The sequence below is a fragment of the Rutilus rutilus genome (genome assembly GCF_951802725.1).
Source record: "Rutilus rutilus genome assembly, chromosome: 4".
Taxonomy (NCBI): domain Eukaryota; kingdom Metazoa; phylum Chordata; class Actinopteri; order Cypriniformes; family Leuciscidae; genus Rutilus; species Rutilus rutilus.
In genome coordinates, this window is record NC_140212.1 from 39,161,006 (window position 1) to 39,180,677 (window position 19,672).

A 19,672-nucleotide genomic window follows, 5' to 3' on the forward strand; every position below is an offset into this window, starting at 1 on the left:
CATCATCCATGCATGACAAAGGCCTTGAATGGTCTAATTGTGTAGGATTCAGCAGTGACAACTGCAATGTCATGATTGGTAAAAACAACTCCTGCATGACATAGCAAGCGGATTTACTGTGCCAAAGGTTTTGAGAGAGCTGAAATTGCAGGAGATAGATGTGAGCAACCCTGAAATTCACTGTCCAGATGAAGAACTTTTTGTTGGGTTCTTGGCGAGGAGGCATTTGCTAAGTGAGGACGCACTCTCCACTCACAAGACGAAGCAATTCTTCAAAGATGCCAGAGCATTCTATGTCAGAAGCTTTCAAAAAGTAAAAGAAAAGTTCCCAATGAGAGACCAAATCTTGACAAATCTGTCAGTGGTCAATCCAGAGAACCAAGACGATGTGAAACCAGAGCAAATTTTCGGGAGGGGTTCGGGATACCTCCCTGAAATGACTTTTTGCAGGTTGGGATGTCTGCCATGGTGCATATACATTTAGCATACTATGTCGGGGTGGTGGACTCTTTTCTCTTAAAGATGTCCAAGCAGAAAGATTGGAGCGTCCTGTTAACAGCAGGTAAGATAATTGTATTGTAAGGTGAACATAAAATGTTACATGCCACTACTGGTGAACGAGCCATTGTAATGTCAACTTATCTGAAAGGTCTGACGTAACAATAAAATGCCAAATGAATGTTATTGTATGAAGCATTGTTTGTTTACATCAGGTTACACCTCTCGTTATGAAAACAATGTTTGGGATACCACTATCAAAACTTCAGTTTGATTTTGGATGGACACCAAATAATGCTGAAAACCATAACATTTCTTTAGTTTCCCTACTTTCTCTATTTACCTCAGGCAACACAACAAACCCTGTGATGTCACACGCTGTGGTATTGCAAGATGGCGGTGCCCTTGCTCCAAAAGCTATAATAAAACATACTTTTTTCTTAAAAATGGTTACATTTATCGTGTTTGTTAAATATATTTTTTATTGGAAATGAGTTTACTAAATGTAAACTTGAATGACTGCTTCATTTCCATTTTATACTTTTGTCCACAAAAATGTTGGAAATTACGTGAATGTAAAGTGAACTTAACACACATTGCATTACCATTACCAAATTTTAAAGGGGTCATCGGATGCAAAATTCACTTTTATTTGGTGTTTGCATATAAATGTGTCTTTGCAGTCTGTGGACACAACAATCATACAATGAAAAAATCCATTCACTCCTTTTTTTTAATCCTCAAAAAGCTTAAACACCTCAATAATCAAGCCGTTTGACTTTTCTGAGCAACCTGTTGTCAAATTGCTCATGCTCCGCCCACGACCACTGACAGAAATTAGAATATTTACGCCCTCAGCCATTTGTATACTGTCCGCCAAGGCAGGTTGTCAAGGCAGCACTTTACATGTCTTCTGTCAACATCCCACTTGGAAGAGAGGGGCAGGGTGAGCAGTTGCTCATTATCATTTAAAGAGACAATCACCAAAATGGGTCACTGTGAACAGAGCTGTTTTTGAGGAGGTAAAAAGTGTGATGTTTTACACTACCATTGAGGAATTTTAACCAAAGTGTGTTACAAACTTTACATGAAGACCCTAAAGAATCATACCAACCTGTGAAAATGGGCATCCGATGACCCCTTTAAACTCGAAGCACTTGCAGAGATGGAGTTTGGGAGAATCAACATTTACTGTGAACCGAGCTGCTCTAAAAATGTGGTATTATAAGCTGCACACATCACACGTACATGATCACAGTACAGCTTTTCACTGCAACTACTAATTCAATGGAGTACATTTTTCCCTACTTAGTCTTTATTGTCCTTAAAGCACCATTTCTTGCAACTACTCATTCCAAAACATAATTTGAAAGCTAGTAATAGAGGTTTTAGACATAGCTATGCAGAGATTAAGCGAGTATGAATTACCCGAGTCTGTGTGTCTCTCAACAGTGTTCAGCAGCAACATCTCTACAAATAGCAAAACTTAAAAAACGTAAAGTTTAACTGCTTCAAAAACAGCAACATTACCATGAGGATATCATGTAGTTTTTCAGTTTCTTTTTCTAAATGAAAGCATATGGTTCCACACCAGGACATTTCAGAAGGATTTTCGCTTTTTCTACTCTATTTGAAATACATTGTCTATAAACTTGTAATACTGAAACTGTCTGTCAGTGTCTTTGCATATGTGGCATTTCACAGTAAGAAGACATAAAACTCTACATGTGTATTTTTCCAAAGGTGCCGTTTGTTCCACAAGTTGTTCCACAACCCTGTTGTTTTGGGCACAATCACTTCCATGATCTTAACAACTCGGAGGTAAGAGAAGCTTGTAACCCCAGTTTAATTAGACTTTGACTAAAATAGTACTCAGAAAACAAATTCCACAAAACAATTAATCATTTGAATTTAGTGTCACTATATATGAACTGGAATGGGTGCATTCATTGTTTAATATTATCAATAAATAAGTCATCTGTAAGCAAGGAAGCTGATCAGATAGCTTTTTTTTTCTTTTAGATACCTGTGGTCAGCGACCCTGCCATGCATCTCCTTCCTGCAGAAAATCCTCCACAATACAGTGAATTTAAAGTATAAATATTAAAACAGAGGTGAAGGAGTTCAGGTGGGACACAAGGGTTTTCCCAGTGATTTCCTGTCCATTATCTCTTTATCATTATTTTTTCATTAAAAAAGAGAACATGACAGCAAAGGAAAATCACTTGATCAGATAATAATTACAGATTTTTAACTCACAAATGTGTAAACGATAACTATTCAAGAATAGACACTATTTTACAATTTTCTTTCTTTGGTTGAGTCAGGAAATTTGCCAAATCATCAGTGAAACTGGATAGATTGTTTTGAACAACTAATTGCTTAATACAGTATAATCAGTAAGAATAAAGTATTCATAATAATAATAAAAAAAGGCTTATTCGTGTCTCTCTTTTTTTGTTCTTTCATTTTTTATTTTTTTTTTAATCAGGCAATTCACTTAAGAATTAATTTGTATTTACAACAACAGCCTGTCAGGAGAATATCCATCTCCTGGAGGAAATACAGACATATTTATGATTAAAACTTAATTCAAAGAAGGGTGATGGAACTGAGTGTCAATCAATCTTTAAAATAGCCATCTTTTTTTTTTTTTGCATTTATACGCCCGTATAAATATAATTAATTATTATTCATAACGGATTATGATCAATAATTAATATTTTAATTATTTTCAGAATTTACTGTAGCAGAATCAATAGTATGATCATTTTATCAGTTCATCCAATGAACCGAAAGCATAAACAATTATTAACTCTAGGAAATATAATATCTTCCTGGCCAAGAAAGAATAATCCTCAGCTAACAGTAAATTAAGAAATAAATCAAGGGTAAAAGCATAGGTAACTTAGATCGAAGTTCAAGACAATAAATTCGTAAGCACATAACACAAGTAATACTTCTCTTTTCAAATACAAACAATACTTTATTGATTATATGCTAACACACATGAAAGTACCTAACACAAACACATGCACACGCATATACACACACATTCAAGTTACAGAAAGAAAGAAAGAAAGAGTTTGGAAAGAATGAGTTTAAGGGTAAGAGGAAGAAATCCTGAATTTCTATATGCACTCAAGACATGACCTGAACGAACCATCAATCATTAATTTAACCCTTCTTAGGCGGGTTATTAAATCAATACAATACACCAGTTCAGTTAAGAGTCTAGAGGTTACTTGCGTTTCTGCGTTCCGTTTGAGGATACCCTTTTGTCGGGTAAAAGGGTGTTTTTCGGGGTCCGTTGGTTGATCTCCTCGTGCTTGGATAGAGTTCAGGGAGAACCAGTCACGTGGTGTGCTGGCGGATGGTTGAAGCGTCTTTGAAGTTGAAAGCGTGCGTTGCAGACGTGAATCGTGGACCGAAACTTTGCAGCAAAACTTAACTTAAGACCGAGACTTTCAATCGGAAAAGAAGAATAACACAAAGAAAGAAAGAAAATGAGATACAGAAAGTAGTTAGATGACTGGAAATTAATCTAACCCATCTGATCTTAATTTGGGTTGGTCTGCTCGTCTGTTACATGGTTACTATAACCATCGTCTGCCGTCTCCACTCGACTCGTTGTTCTGCGCAACTTAACTAACAAGTTTTAACTAACAACTTAACTAGCGCTGGTTTTTAAAGGTTTTTTACAGGGCCGGCCCGAGGCATAAGCGAACTAAGCGGCTGCTTGGGGCCCCCTGGCCACCAGGGGGCCCCCAAGCGAGTTTTTTTTTTTTTTTTTTTTTTACATATTAGGCCTAATTAAATTAAACAAGTGACATAAATTAATGAATGGATTAATAATTCAAGACAAGAAAATTCTGATTTCATGATCAATATACCTGCCTACCTACAACTGCTGCTGTGTCTGCCAGTGTTTGAGTCATATGCGCATAAACTCGCGTGCATAGAAAATTCGTGCGCAAAGTCACGGTAGCCTAATGTTAAGCCATTTCACACAAATTTGATTTGATCAATGATTTATCCTTTACATTTAATGATATTCAGAACAGAACAAGAATAAAAAAATAACTATAAACAAGCCAAAACGAAATAATTTAAAGCGAAAGTGAAAGCGGATCTCTCTCATTAGAATCAAAATGTTTCAACATTCGCGATGGATTTGGATGGTAAACTATTATTTATTATAGGCTTCTTTGTACTTCACCCACGTTCCAATATCGAGGGAAAAAATCATCCTCTTCACAAGCGCAAAAATGTGCTTGAAATCCAATATCGAGGGAAAAAAATCATTCTCTTCACATGCGCAAAAATGTGCTTGGAAACATCACAGTGGAGCGGTGCTTAGGCTTCGCAGCACTGAATGGTACGAATTGTAGGCTACTACTGACTATTTAAAAAGAGCAGTGTAATTTTTATATGTTAGTTTGACTATTTTATTATTATTTTTTATTACGGCTATAACGAACAGGCTGCGATGTCAAGATTGCAGTGCTGGAATAGCCTATGTTGTGTGTGTGTGTGTGTGTGTGTGTGTGTGTGTGAGGCGCGGACGCGATCGAACAGTGGAAACATAAACACATACTCCGTCATGTTCATATAAGACATCATTCAAACTGCAAAGGGTTGCAAAACGTTGGAGGATATTTTGCAAATAATTTTTTTTTAATATGTTTTTTGACAGTTTGTTTTCAGAAGTTTCAAAGAGTTAGTAAAAGAGTAAAGAAAAAGTTAAAACATTTTTATTTAAGTATCTATTTTTTATTAAGTAGGCTATTTATTTTGTATTAATACATAACCTCATTGTATTAATTTATAATTTAACATTATAGAGTGACATTGTGTCAATAATCGTCAAGCACAGGTGACTCCGCGTGGTGGGAGGGGGCCCCCAAATCAAATTCTGCTTAGGGCCCCCAAAAGGCTCGGGCCGGCACTGGTTTTTTAAAACAAGAAAAGGTTTGTTCCAACTACAAAGGGGAGTTCTGACTGCTGCTTTGTTTTCAAAGTCGTAAATCATGTCTTCCCTGGGGGTGTCGGTTCTCTAGCTTTAATTGGAGACCAGATGCAACAGTTTAGGCATGATTTCTAATTATCAGAATACAAAACATTTTACACAGATTTAATTCCAGCCATCTTTTGAATTAAGAACATACGATCATGCTGACAGGAAGCACGACACACTTTCATTCACACACCCAATAGTTATAACAATTACATGAAATATATGGCATCTAAGTATATTAGATACACACATATATTGTAGAAACAACATAGAATGATGTAGTTGCATGATGTTTGATTATAAGTCCATTGAAAATTGTCCTTGAATGATTTTATGTATAGTTATAGGTCAAATCTCAGTTCTGTGGTTTGAAAAGATTTTACACCCTAAGGTCATTTAGAGGTCCTTAAGAAGAAGATGGTCTGTTTTGTATCTCTCTCGTGGGACCTTGGTCTCTGTCATTCTCTTAACCAATCAGTGCTCAGCAACAAAGCTAGCATTGACCAGTTATTTCGTTAGTGCTGGGGGGGCTCTTTTAACCCTCTGGGGACCAAAAACGCGCCTGCGCGTTTTGCTCGTTTTTTTTTTTAGCAATGAAAAATAAACACTTAATGCTCTGTTAATTTTGATCTTTCATTTTCGTGTAATACATCAATCGATCCTGTTCAGTTTCAATTTTTTTTCTGTATACTCACAATAAAAATAAAGTGTTTTGCTTTTTGACAAATAAAGAAAAATGAACATGATGCGATTTCTGCCTTCTCTCTGTCAGTAAACTCCCATTTGAAACGCGTTCGAAAATGATCTATAACTCCGCGAAAATTCAGTCAAACAGACCCACGGGCATAAAGCTTGAGATCGCATCTTTTAAATGAAGTAATTCATATAAAAAACAAATATTCTCAGTTTCTGTAATCTGTATAAAAAGAGAGCGACTCCAGTCGAGCTCATTAGGAGCCATTCAAAAGTAATGTGACCACTCCCCGGAGAGCGCATGCTATTCAAATGCAAATTCTGAGAACCATTTCAGTCTGTGAAACGCCCACATCAGCTGTAAACAAAGCGTCGCGAGTGAGACATAATATAGCCTACCTTATGGAGAAAAGATTCCTCAGAACAGTGCTGATATGAGGAGCAATATCTCCTGATATGAGGAGCAGATCCCGCTGAGGAGTGAGGTAGGCTGTTTTCTTTTCTCAAGTGTTGATGTGGAATAACGTTATGGAATAACGTTAGTGTAGGCCTATGCAAACCGCAAAAAGATGAATCGCATTTCTATAATATGACTCGCCTTTCTGTGAGCTGAATGAAGGGTACATATTTGTAAAGACTGTTTAGCCTAAATATGAATCGCGCGTCTGTGTGTGAAAGAATAAACTGCAAAAGTCTTGTGGACACATATTTAATATATGTAAAATATGTCTCTGAGTGTGTATGTGAAGGTTTAGCTTTTTTTTAGTATGTGAGCAACAAGTAGCATCAAGCTACGTGACACAATTTAAAAGATTAATATTACACTTTTACTTAAAGCTCACTTTAAACCACTATTGAGTATTTGTATCATATTCCTGTCGCGTTTAAATTGGTTTTAAGTAAAAAAAAAAGATGCTGAAATATGTTATATTTAGCATTTTATATGCAGCTAATGGCTACACCTTGTTTAGCATGTATACTGCAAACATTCTTTATTCACATGAAAATACCCCAAATCGCACAAAACTTTCACACAAACCACATGTACTCGAAATTGTGCATTTATTAGCTTCTTGTTTCAGATGAAGAGATGTGTCTTTAGTTTTGTCAGAATGAGGATGTGTACACAGGACCGCGTCATGCAGAAGGGCAGGATTATTGTCACGTTGGATCACGTGAGATGACTGACAGCTGTACAGCGAATGAGAGCGCTGAGATCATAACTGATGCAAATCAGGAAGAGGAGAGACAGCTCGCTGTTTGAGCTCTTCAGATCGCATAATTCAGTGTAAAATTAATAGAAATGTTATTCAATTCAATTCAATTCAAATTTATTTGTATAGCGCTTTTCACAATACATATTGTTTCAAAGCAGCTTTACAGAAAGTGCATTTCAGAAATGTACATAGAGAAATACAGTTAGTTAATCATGTATTGATTTAGGGCATAAACATCGCCCGCGTCGAGTCGTCTCTTCATAGGCGCCGAGTCGTCTCTGCACGGGTGTTGGAGAATCTGTAGTTTCCATGAGAGGCTGGATACAAACTGGAGCTGACGATCTGTATTTACCTCGGGACTAGCGTCCCGAGATAACAACAGAAAAGCATATGGGAAATAATTAGCGTAGCTGCTGTTCGCAATATTAATGCATTCAATCTGATTCAACTGTAGTATAAAATGTAAGTATTATGTGAATGCCTGGCTGAAGAGATGCGTCTTTAATCTAGTTTTAAACTGGGACAGCGAGTCTGAGCCTCGAACAATATCAGGAAGGCCATTCCACAGTTTAGGAGCTAAATGTGAAAAAGCTCTCCCTCCTTTAGTGGACTTAGATATCCTAGGAATGACCAGAAGCCTCGAATTTAGTGATCTTAAAGAGCGCGATGGATTGTAGGGCGATAGAAGTTCCGTTAAATACACGGGAGCTAAACCATTTAGGGCTTTATAGGTCAGTAGCAATACTTTGTAATTGATACGGAACTTTATAGGTAACCAATGTAGAGACGACAGAATTGGTGTTATATGATCGTATTTTCTTGATCTAGTAAGAACTCTAGCGGCGGCATTTTGGACTAACTGTAGCTTGTTTATTGAGGATGCAGGACAACCAGCTAATAAAGCATTACAGTAATCTAGTCTCGAGGTCATGAATGCATGAACTAACTTTTCTGCATCAGAAACAGATAGCATGTTACGTAGCTTAGCAATGTTTCTAAGGTGGAAAAAGGCTGTTCTTGTAACATATGAAATATGATTTTCAAAAGACAAGTTGCGGTCTAATATAACACCCAGGTCTTTTACTGTAGAGGATAAAGTAACAGGACACCCTTCTAAATTAAAGTTGTATTGTAAGAGGTTTTGTGGGCAGTTTTTTGGACTAATAAGTAATACCTCCGTTTTATCTGAATTTAATAGCAGAAAATTACATGTCATCCAGTATTTTATATCTTTAACACACTCTGTTAATTTAGATAATTTAGCGTTTTCATCTGGTCGTGATGAAATATATATTTGAGTGTCATCAGCATAACAGTGGAAATTAATTCCATGTTTTCTTATAATATTACCAAGTGGCAGCATATATATTGAGAATAGCAGAGGGCCTAACACAGATCCTTGCGGTACACCGTAGTTTACTGACGTTATCTTCGATTTTTCCCCATTTACGCAGACAAAATGGTAACGGTCTGATAAGTACGATCTAAACCAGTTATTCTGTATGACAAAATATTTTATAAACATGTGATGATAATCATTATTTCTCCAAATATGCGCACCATTGGACTAAGAGCCCTGGCAGATGCTATATATTGCATGTATGTGTAAATTCTCCACAAACTATGAGGCCTGACATCTGTCTGGTTCTGGGTGAACTTGAACTACAGTTCTATATACTATATATAAGGAGTTTGGGCCTTATAGGGCCATTCCATATTTTTTTTCCTATACGAGGCTCATCACTGATCTGGCCTTATTGGGACTCATAACTTTACTCTTCTATGAGCCTCTGGCGTTTGCCCTAGGCAATAGTATGGAGCGAAGTTTTAAGCACGCACAGCGTTTTGAAGTGGGTTCCCATAGCGTAAGCTAACTTACTCAATACGAGAGACCTCTCGAAAGGGAACATCTCGGTTACTAAAATAATCTCGGTTCCCTGAGATTAGGGAATGATTATTGCGTAAACCGCCGTGCTACTGTGCTTCTATCGGGATCGCTTCAGTCGATTTAACCTGAATTCTATGGTGAGAATGGGGGCTTATATAGCTATAAGCCACACCCATACTGGCAGGCTCTGACGCGCCATGGGTGCGAAGCATCCCGATTGGTTTGCATGCCTGAGCCACCTCGCCATAGGTTCGAGCAGTTGCCGCGGGACAGCCAATGAGCACGCTAAGACGCTCAGCTATATGTCTGCTGTACAGCTGCACTGCGTTTTAAAAATTGTGGCCTCTATATATTTTCGAGAAAAGGGGTTTTCCCATAGCGTAAGCTAACTTACAAATTACGAACTAACGAACGAATACTCGTTCCCTACTCTCAGGGAACCGAGGTTACGTTAGTATCTGAGACGTTTTAAAGGTGACATTGCATGGATTATTTTATTATTTTAGAATGTTTCCTGGGGTTCCCTTATACTGTTAGTATGTTTTTTAGATCAAAATTTGTTATAATTTAGAAATAAAAGGCATTTTTCCTAGCCTGATTTTAGCCTCTGATTTGAACGCTCTGTTTGAAGGGGCGTGTCTGCTGTGAGACTTCAGTGTAAACGCCCACTGCTGTGATTGGCTGCTGTGAGACTTCAATGTAAGCCTGTTGATCGCGTGAATGAAGATCTTATCATTGCAACACAGTTTCTGCACTCACTAATGATTTCACCAATGCAAACATAAGGTAAGTACAGTAAGAGCTTTGTTGTGCAGTGTAACAGCGTCATTTATCGTTTTGGAAAGCGTCCAGATAAACTCACGCTGCGTGATTGACAGCTTGGGCGATTGGAAAGGGTTGAAAACTGAAAAAAGTTCTTTGATCGCTATCTGTATATTAATCACAGTTTAAGTAAGATTATTTTCATCCTACTATGAGAAACGACGTGAAGTTGATCGTTTAGTCACTGGCTTGATTTACTGATGCATAAACAGTATTGAACGACTTTGAGAGAAAGATTATCTGTCTGAACTTGAACAATTACACATCAGACATTCCCATAACCCACTGGTTCTTCAGAGGCTCGGATGAAGGAACTAAAAAAATACCTTTGTGTTCATTTGTACATCCAAACACTGAGCAACTGCCATGCTTCGTTCACTCAGTTGCAAGCCATGATGTCTCTCGAAGAAAAATGATTCGGACGATGATTCGGCTGCGCAGTTCCGCCTGGCCTTGAACATGGGCTGGCATATGCAAATAGGCCACGCCAGAACCTTGATATGCTTCTTACAGAGCCACTCCTTGGTTATCCTGGCTGTGTGCTTCGGGTCATTGTCATGTTGGAAGACCCAGCCTCGACCCATCTTCAATGCTCTAACTGAGGGAAGGAGGTTGTTCCCCAAAATCTCGCAATATATGGCCCCGGTCATCCTCTCCTTAATACAGTGCAGTCGCCCTATGTGCAGAAACCCCCCCCCAAAGCATGATGCTACCACCCCCATGCTTCACAGTAGGGATGGTGTTCTTGGGATGGTACTCATCATTCTTCTTCCTCCAAACATGTTTAGTGGAATTATGACCAAAAAATTCTATTTTGGTCTCATCTGACCACATGACTTTCTCCCATGACTCCTCTGGATCATCCAAATGGTCATTGGCAAACTTAAGACGGGCCTGTGCTGGTTTAAGCAGGGGAACCTTCCGTGCCATGCATGATTTCAAACCATGACGTCTTAGTGTATTACCAACAGTAACCTTGGAAACGGTGGTCCCAGCTCTTTTCAGGTCATTGACCAGCTGCTCCCGTGTAGTTCTGGGCTGATTTCTCACCTTTCTTAGGATCATTGAGACCCCACGAGGTGAGATCTTGCATGGAGCCCCAGTCCGAGGGAGATTGACAGTCATGTTTAGCTTCTTCCATTTTCTAATGATTGCTCCAACAGTGGACCTTTTTTCACCAAGCTGCTTGGCAATTTCCCCGTAGCCCTTTCCAGCCTTGTGGAAGTGTACAATTTTGTCTCTAGTGTCTTTGGACAGCTCTTTGGTCTTGGCCATGTTAGTAGTTGGATTCTTACTGATTGTATGGGGTGGACAGGTGTCTTTATGCAGCTAACGACCTCAAACAGGTGCATCTAATTTAGGATAATAAATGGAGTGGAGGTGGACATTTTAAAGTCAGACTAACAGGTCTTTGAGGGTCAGAATTCTAGCTGATAGACAGGTGTTCAAATACTTATTTGCAGCTGTATCATACAAATAAATAGTTTAAAAATCATATATTGTGATTTCTGGATTTTTTTTATTTTTAGATTATGTCTCTCACAGTGGACAATGACATGCACCTACGATGACAATTTCAGACCCCTCCATGATTTCCAAGTGGGAGAACTTGCAAAATAGCAGGGTGTTCAAATACTTATTTTCCTCACTGTAAGTGTATTGTTATCTATTATAATATTTATAATAATTATTATTAAGTGTGCTTGCTGAAAGCAGCACACTTATAGTTCTTCTTAAGTTTTCTTATTATTATTATTAAGTGTGCTTGCTGAAAGCAGCACACTTATAGTTCTTCTTAAGTTTTCTTATTATTATTATTATTATTATTAAGTGTGCTTGCTGAAAGCAGCACACTTATAGTTCTTCTTAAGTTTTCTTATTATTATTATTATTATTATTAAGTGTGCTTGCTGAAAGCAGCACACTTAATAGTTCTTCTTAAGTTTTCTTATTATTAAGTGTGCTTGCTGAAAGCAGCACACTTACTGTTCTTCTTAAGTTTTCTTCTTCTTATTATTATTATTATTCCCGGGAGAAAAATTTTGGCCAGCTCCTGCGCCTAGGCCCTTTGAGACAGAGACACCGTTCCAACTTTAAAACATCACGAGTCCATGTCGTTTGTCCGCCACACTGGATTGAACAGAAAGCGAAACTAAATTTTCACAGGTCACAAATTTAGTCCGAACTTCACGAAACTGGACGTACATGATCCTTGGACCAAGCCTCACAAAAGTTACTAGAAGGATTTTTGATTTTCGGAAGCGTTTGCCCGTCACAGCCAAATGAAATCAGCGGCGTAGTCGCCAAAACAGGAAGTAGTTCATATTTCAGGAACTCTATCACGTATCGAAACCAAACTTTGTACATTAACTCAAGACTCCAATGTGAGGAAGCACAAGATCTGATTTTTTTTTATTCTTTTTTTATTTCAGGCTAATAGACAAACCCATTTACCTATGTCTATGCAAGAGTTTCACCTCACACTTTTAATGTTAATGCATTTAGACAGTAGGTGGCACTGTTGTATTACATTTCACAGAGCTGCCAAGTCAGTGTATATACTGCATTCGTTTTTACTAGGTTTGTCTTAATAAATGCAGGCATGAATTTCGTTTTTTGCATTGGTCTAATTTAATCATCATCTGTATATTAATATATACAGAATTGTATGCATGAATTGTGCATTTCCAGTTCTCAAAGCAGTTAATAACAAAAAAAAAACTTTATACAAGATACATCATGCTCTTCTTCGCTAACCGAACAAACAATTAATTGTCTGTGGCTGTGTTTGTGCGCATGGGAAATATGCTGCGCATAACAAAAGAAAACAAGGAGAAACGCGCAGTCACATGCTCAAACAATCAACAGGTGCGTTCCATTTGACCATAAGTGGACTGCGAAGTGGACTTCACAGGGTTTTCCGCCATCTTAAGTTAGATTCTAATCCGAAGGGAGCGAACATGTTTAGTTCGAAGGACACTGCACACGGCATAGGGAATAAGGGAACATCGATACATCACTTCACAGGAAGTGGAGAGCGATGATTACCCAACTGTCATTTCGCGCATCACGTCATCACCAGTCAGAACGGTCATAACTAACGATGGAGGAGTTTACGTATGTGTGTAAGTATTCATTTCGCCATTGTTATACAAATACTGTATTTTTAACGGTTATTGTTGTGAATATTACATATACTATTTTTGATGATTATAATTTACCTCAGTGAATGCAGCCAGCTTAGCTAGTTTGTGAGGTAAAGTGATTTTATTTTAGGTAGTTGTAAAATAGTGCAATATAATTGTAAATATATAAAAAATAAAATATGAATGTAGTCCTATATATATTTGTTATATGATAATCTGCGCGACTCCGTCGTTGACTTTCTTTGATGGTTATTTATTTATCTATACCGTTATATCTATATTTGAATAAACAAATGTGTTGTGTAGTGTTTTGTTCTCTTTAATTTTCACATATAAATGTAAAAAGTAAATAAATATGACAAGCAAGTGTTTTTATTATCTTTTTTTTTTATTCAAATAACGCAATAAACGTGAAAAATACATACATACAATTGTTACATACAATTCATACAGCCAAAAAAAGGAAATATTAAAGATGGGTAGGTAATGTTTATGACAAATTGTCTGAGCTCTCCGGCGCGTCCGAATTCTTTGCTGATGTAGTGCACTCAACTGCCATTCACTATGTAGGGATTAGTGAACGAGTGAGCGGTTTCAGACACAGCTAAGGAAGTATCAGTAAAAGATTAATAGATTTCTAGCCCTTGCATTAGCTTTACTACTAGATATATTTATGGAGATGGAAAATAATAAGGCGCCCTGTACAGCTATGATCAGCTGTTCGGCCGAGCATTCAATGTTGTTACGCTGCAAGCTGATGGTTCGTTGCTGCCGCGCTCTATCACTCGCACACCATAAAGAGCAAATTGTTTTTTAATGTTTCAATTTCGTGATTAAAATGACATAATTTGGAAGCGGATAATTTCTTCACAAACAGCTCATTATGACTCAATGTTAGAATGCTGCACCTACACTCGATAGTGTGAATAAGATCAGCGCAACGCAGACCACTGCATTGACAGGGTAAAACATATGATCTGTCTACGGCCAGGGCTCAGCAGAAGACAGAAAATGCCGGTCCAGCGCTGATTGAGGAAATAAATTCAAAAATAAAAGAGTTTTACATCTTTTTTCTCGCATTCTCGCATTTTTTCTCGCATCTCGCATCTATCCACTACCTGCTAACGTTAGTGCACTGCACCCGATGAAGCACACTTTGCAGTTCCTCCGGAAATGCATTTTTCTAGTTATTATTTACAATTATCAGAGAGGGGCACAATACATTAAGAGACAAAAGAGGCAGGGGCTTGAGCACGGCCCCCCTCCTGTGCACGCCACTGAAAAATACATCTGTTTGTCATAATCGATCTTCTCACTAAAGCTGATCGTCTGTGAATCAACACCTGGCCTACAGAAGAGCGGAAGTGTTGAACATTTACATGTTTACTTTCCACATCTCTATATTTCAGATTGTAAAGAGTCAGTAAATAAATCTAAACTAAAAGCAGAATCCCTAGAGCTCGATATCATTATAATCCTGAAGATTAATTCCTGAAGACTTACCGTGATGTGATATTTGTGCCAGTGTAAAATATGTTTCGGCTCTCTGTCACCCTGTTTGAGTTTGCAATCTGTGCGCTGTCTACACTTCCTGTCTGTGGTTTTCCTGCCTGCAACTTTGACGCAAGCAGAAAACAGGCTAACTCATGTATTGACGCATGTATCCTCTGTCCAACTGTATTAAACTGAGAAACAACTGAGCAGCAATCTGGTCTCTGTGTCTCTTATTTGGTTCTCCAAGTGCACTGTCAGGCTTCACGAGATTTGGAGGGCATTGCAGAAGACTGTAGATAATAGAAGGGAAAAAAAGCCACGCTGGTTTGGGTTCTGTTTTCACTTTCAACATTTCATGTGTTTAATTTTGTAATTTACCTATAGTCAAGGTTCCTGTCATGTGATTCCCTTTTCCCTCATGTGTTCTTGCCATGTGCTCCTCTTGTGAATGTGTCATGTTAGGTGTGTTGGACATCGGCTGATGTAACCAATCAGCGAGAGTCGCTGAAAACAGAGACGTGAAGTCTGAAGACACTTTCTGCGTCCCGTAGTGAAGCTCACGTGATGTTTGCATACTTTACCACAGCTTTACCTCAGATATCAACAACAAATAAACCCCGTCCATCTCCAGACATCAGTCACATCAAGTCTCTCCAGGAATGGTTTATATTCTGAATTAAGTGATGAGAGTCGGCCTGTGGACATTTATCAAGAGCGCTGTCAATCACAACACTGAAATTCCCACCTGTAGCAAGTAGAGAGTTAATTTACAGATGAAGCGTTTAACATTGACATATCGGAAAACTCAAACTATAAAACACACTTTTATGATTTGCAAGTTCCCAAAAGTTAAAGGGTTGGTTCACCCAAAATGAAAGTTCTGTCATTAAATACTCGCCCTCATGTCGTCCCGAACCCGTGAGACTTTCGCTCGTCTTCACAACACAAATTAAGATATTTCAGAAATCTCAGATTTCATCAAAAAGATCTTCATTTGTGTTCTGAAGATGAATAAAAGTCTTACGGGTTTGGAACAACATAGGCCTGGTTGTGTTTAGATCCCGAATGATCCCGGCCAACCAGAGTGCTCTATTACTGTGACGTCATCAGCGCTGAGGCGGCAGTATTGGTGGATATAAATATGTAGACTGAATACTCTTTAATTATTTAAATGGATGTTTATGTTTGTGGAATATATTCATGTATACATTGATAAGTTTATTTCTGTTGTAACATTTGTTACAGAAGCACACATGTATGCCCAAGTTCTTCAGTAAATAAGTAATATACTATATTACTACTATAATTACTATAGTAATCTACATTCTGGTCGATGACCCAGATCTATGGCCAGACAAATGAATGGATATTGAAAGGGAGATGACTGTCAGAAAGTTAGCAACAAAGGTTACACACGTTGAAGGAGATATCAATTTAGTCAAAATGATAAAAGTTGCTCATAGAAACATACAGTCTGTGAAACGTTTGAAAAAGTTTTAGTGTTTTTGAAACTCTCTTCTGCTCACCAAGGCTGCATTTATTTTATCAAAAATAAAGTACAAACAGTAATATTGTGAAAATATTATTACAGTTTAAATCAGCTGTTTTCTATGTGAATATACACAAAGTGTAATTTATTCCTGTAATTTTCAGCATCATTATGTCACCGGGTGAAAAAAGAGGGAACTACGAAAGCGGAACGAATTTCCCTGGGGAGACACTTCCGGCGTGGCACCAGGCCGGTTCCGGCGGCATGTCATGGCTGACCGTGTTGACAAGCGGCAGCTGCAGCGGATTAATCAAGCAGCCATTGGAGCGTGTGTCTCCAATAGGGGATTTAAAAGTAGCGGCTTGAGGATGCACAACAAGGCAATCGCGATCAAAGCGTGAGTGACGATTAGGAGACAGTGGTCCAGTGCTGGGAAACGCGAGGACGGCGAAGGTATTCCCACTGTCCCGAGTGTCCTTCCGTGAGAATTGCTGTGTCCTGGTCCCCAATCGCTGTGTCCTGGAGGACGAAGAAACTGAGCTATTCACCTGCAGACTGATACATTCTGGTCCCTTAGGGATGTTCTAGACTCTAGAGCAAAGAGAGGTCCAAGCGTTCACCTTGTTCGGACGGACTGCATCCGTTCGAGGAGTGAGATATCTGTCCAACCGGGTGCGGATTGAAGCGGCCCCAACGAGAAGTCTTGTGTCAGTGACATTGCCTTAAAGTGTTTTATACTCAATAAAGAAATCAATCTTTTTAACTCACGTCGTTGTCTCGCCTCGTTGGTGTTCCTTGGTGTAGCTCCCCCGGAGTGGTGGTTGTCCTCGGCCCTAGCGGTGACAATTACTCTAGTCTTCAGTGTCACATGATCCTTCAGAAATCATTCTAATATGATGATTTGATGCTCAAGAAACATTTATGATTAATATCATTATTGAAAACTGTTTGGCTGCATAACATTTTTTGTGGAAATAATGATACCATTCATACATTTGTGATCAGATTAAAAAAGAGACATTACTTTTATTCAGCAAGAATGCATTACATTGATCAAAAGTGACTTATATTAATTCTGTTTTATTGTTGTGATTCTACAGCAAGAGAATAATAGAATTTAATCAGAACATCAAACGATTTATAACACACCATTTACATATTTTGGGCTCCTGTGAGTTTTACTCGCACACAGACATCAAGAATCAGCATATGAATCTCAACAATGGTGACATGCTTCATGGTGCAATGCATTCTGAGTGCATCATACGAAACTTATCCATGGCTCCCAGAATGCATTGCACCATTGAAGCATGTCACCATTGTTGAGATTCATATGCTGATTCTTGATGTCTGTGTGCAAGTAAAACTCACAGGAGCCCAAAATATGTAAATGGTGTGTTATAAATCGTTTTATGTTCTGATTAAATTCTATTATTCCCTTGCTGTAGAATCACAACAATAAAACAGAATGAATAACATACTACCTATATAAACCTTACACATAATCAGTCAAAAGTCCTGGGCCCCATTCCAAGTAGAAGGTTTAACAAATTGTAAAACCAACCCCGATCTCTGAGCTGATTTACCCTGCAAACAAAAACCCTAGGTTGTTCTTGTGTCCGCAGCCTAAGGAAAGCTATCATCAATGGAGCTCGGATACAGCGATTCACCATGACAACGAGGGAGAAAAGGACGTGTTGCAGCCATTTTTTCATCGGATGTGTCACAAGAAATGCTAAACCGCTGCGGCGCAAGATAGAATGCTCGTTACTTAATTGCATTTACATTCCTACACTTGACTAGGCTATTTCAAATACAGGGAAACTGTTTCAAATGTGAGAATTCCACTGTTGTGTAGGCTAAATGCAATCCCACTGTGTTCAGGCATAATAGGTAGCAGTTGAAAATGAAATATTTTAAAATATTCTGCTTGACATTCATATTTGGTGACAACTTCAGGTTTGTGAAACTTCACAAGAACGCAGATTTTAGTAGACCTGTGATTGTGAGTACTCTTACCCTTCAGTACTCTTTTGGACAGGGTGACCAGGCAGCTGGATTCAGTGCACCCTCACACCAGGATTTTATTTATGGACTTTTCCTCTGCTTTTAATACTGTACACACAGACACACTATTGCACCGTCTGGTGGAGCTTCAGGTCCATCCAGCACTGATTTTATGGATTAAGGTTTTTTTACAGAATAGCAGGTTTTAGTAAATGGTTTTAAATCCAGTAATCTGTTTTTAAACTCAGGACTCCCACAAGGTTGTGTTTTATCTCCCATTCTCTTCTCTGTCCATCTCTTGCAGCATTGAAGGAATGACTCTTTAAATATGCAGACGACATGGCCTTAGTAGCCCATCTGACAGGTGCCAATGCGCTGTCTGACTACCATCAGGCAGTTAGCAATCTGGCCAGGACTTTTAAGGCAAGTTTCCTCGAGCTCAACATTGGAAAGACCAAGGAACTGTGTTGTGGTAGCAGAGGAACACTTGCCACGACACAAACACAGCTTTTCCAGTCAATCAGCATTTATGGCCAACCTGTAGAACAGGTCAAATCTTTTAGATACCTCGGAACAGAAATAGACGGATCCCTCTCTTTCTCCGAACACACAGAATATGTGTACAAGAAGGCCCAGCAGCGCCTCCACCCGAGAAAGCTCAGGACTTTTAATGTCAGCAAGGACATTTTAACCACAGTCTACACATCATTGATAGAATCCACTCTCACATTTAACATCTCTTCTTGGTACAATGCACTCACCACTAAATACAAAACAAACCTCACACGAATAATAACACAGGCTGGCAAAATAATTGGCTCCCCCTAAACCCCCCTATCAGATATTTACACTCACTCAGTACTTAGGAAAGCCACCACCATCACACAAGACCCCACCCACCCTCTTCACCAATCCTTTCAGTTACTGCCATCAGGTCGCCGTTACAAGGTCCCACTAGCCCGTAAAAATGTTTATAAGAAGTCCTTCATTCCCACGGCCATCACTAAGTTGAATATTCTGAAACCAGCACCTTAACTCCGACCTGTGTTCATTGTTGTTGTTGTCTGGTTATTGTTGTTTGTTACTGTGTACCACTGTGTGGCTATTATAGTGAGTGTATTTGTTTTCTCTTTTTTTCAAATCTATATATTGTTGAGCCTGTTGAAGACAAATTTCTGTCACTTGTGACAGACAATAAAGTTTTTCTTATCTTATCTCTCCAAGACCATGAATGTTGTTTTAAAAAGTTAACATTTTTGATTTTGACTGCCTTAGTCTTAAACTAATCTTATCGAGAGTCTATGGAGGGGCTCTTACTTCCGTTACTAAATGCCATCGGAACGTCACAATGACGTAGGTCCAAAATGGGTCTATAGGCCTACATTTTATTCGCCAGTGATT